Source organism: Aethalodelphis obliquidens, unplaced genomic scaffold (assembly GCF_003676395.1).
Source record: "Aethalodelphis obliquidens isolate GAN/ISIS:26980383/991018 unplaced genomic scaffold, ASM367639v1 scaffold33, whole genome shotgun sequence".
Lineage (NCBI taxonomy): Eukaryota > Metazoa > Chordata > Mammalia > Artiodactyla > Delphinidae > Aethalodelphis > Aethalodelphis obliquidens.
Window position 1 is genome coordinate 14,640,823 of NW_020837977.1, and position 1,666 is coordinate 14,642,488.

General features: G+C 50.8%; 1 pseudogene; it reads left to right on the top strand.

The window, feature by feature from the left end:
- The first annotated feature begins 249 nt into the window (after window positions 1-249).
- On the top strand, window positions 250-901 carry LOC113631425 (AP-3 complex subunit sigma-2 pseudogene; annotated as a pseudogene).
- The last annotated feature ends 765 nt before the right edge of the window (window positions 902-1,666 follow it).

Genomic DNA, 1,666 nt, shown 5'->3' on the forward strand with positions numbered 1-1,666 from the left:
GACACATAAATTTGACAGTTGAGATGAAATAGATTAATTCTGTGAAAAGTATATAAACTACTCCAACTCATCCAATGAACAGCCCAATAACAACTAATGAAATTAAATTTATACACACACATATATATGTATACACACATATTAATAAAATAGAATAAAAACCCAGAAATAGTTCCATATAAGTATGGCCAGGTTGTAGTGGAAGGAGAGGCTCTCTGAAAGCAGCTGGTGGTGAAAGGAGTGTGGCGGGCAAAGATGATTCAGGCAATCCTGGTTTTCAATAACCACGGGAAACCACGTGGCTTGTCTGCTTCTACCAGCGTTTCCCAGAAGAAATTCAACAGCAGGTTATTCGAGAGATCTTCCATCTAGCTCTCAAATGGGATGACAACGTCTGTAACTTCTTGGGGGGTGGAAGTTTGATTGGTGGGTCTGACTACAAACTGATTTATTGGCGTTTTGCTACCCTCTGCTCTGTATTTTGTGGGGATTCATCAGAGAGTGAACTTGGGATCTTAGACCTCATCCAGGATTTTGTGGAGACTCTGGACAAATGTTTCGAAAATGTTTGTGAATTGGATTTGATCTTCCATATGGATAAGGTGCACTACATTCTTCAGGAGGTGGTGATGGGTAGGATGGTGTTGGAAATAAACACGAATGAAATCGTGGCTCAGACTGAAGCTCAGAACAGGCTGGAGAAGTCCGAGGGTTGTCTTTCAGCAGCACCCGCCCGGGCCGTGTCCACCGTGAAAACATCGGCCTGCTGGAGATGTCTCGGATTATCAACGTTGGCGATCTCAACATCAAGGTCCCCAACCTGTCGCAGTTTGTCTGAGGGTAGAAGACGGCTGAACTGAGTCCTTGGAACCAGCAAAGCCGAGCCAGTCCTGCAGCAAAACCTGATCTGCGCCCTAGAGGAGTGCAGCCTCGGGCCCTGGCCCCTGCCGTCCTGCAGCGGGAAGGAGTCCTGTGTCCACTGCCAGCCTGTGCTTGCTTCTCACATGTGCGGCCTTGCCCCTCTCTCCTACACGCGGCCACTGCAGATGTGAAGGGTCCTGGCTTCCTCAGTGGGGTGCAGGAAGCCACTCGCCCCCTTTACCTGCCACGTGCAGCCACTCCCAGGGATTGCAGACTGTCGTGAGAACAGAACCTCACCACGAGGATGTTCTCCGACTAGAGTCTTCAACCTTAGCACCACGAGGCTCCCTGAGGTCCTGTAGCATTGACTTCCCTGGTGAGGTACCATAGCTAGAAAAGGGCTGACCCTCTAGATGTGGGGATGTGGTGAGTGGCAAACAAGGGCAGGATGTTGTGAGGTCCAGAGTCGCCTACTGGCTCCACTAGAGTTGGCACACCCAGAATCCTTTTGTAGAACCAAGCTGTCTCCTCACCACCTCCTGAGGCACACACTCCCCACTGCCACAGTCCTGGCTCTGCTCTCCCAGGTGTTTACGTGCAGGACACAACCCAAGTCATAGGCCTGTCGTTTGCCTGCCCTGCCACATTTCTGAGGGCACAGCCCACAGCCAGAGGGGTCCCCCTCAAAGGGGAGGAGCCCCGTGCCTGCAGAAGGCAAAGCTGACAGCGTGGAGCATCTCAGAATCATGACTCTTCCAGGTTTAACATACATTCTCCTCCCGAGGAGCAGACAGGTCAGTTGCTG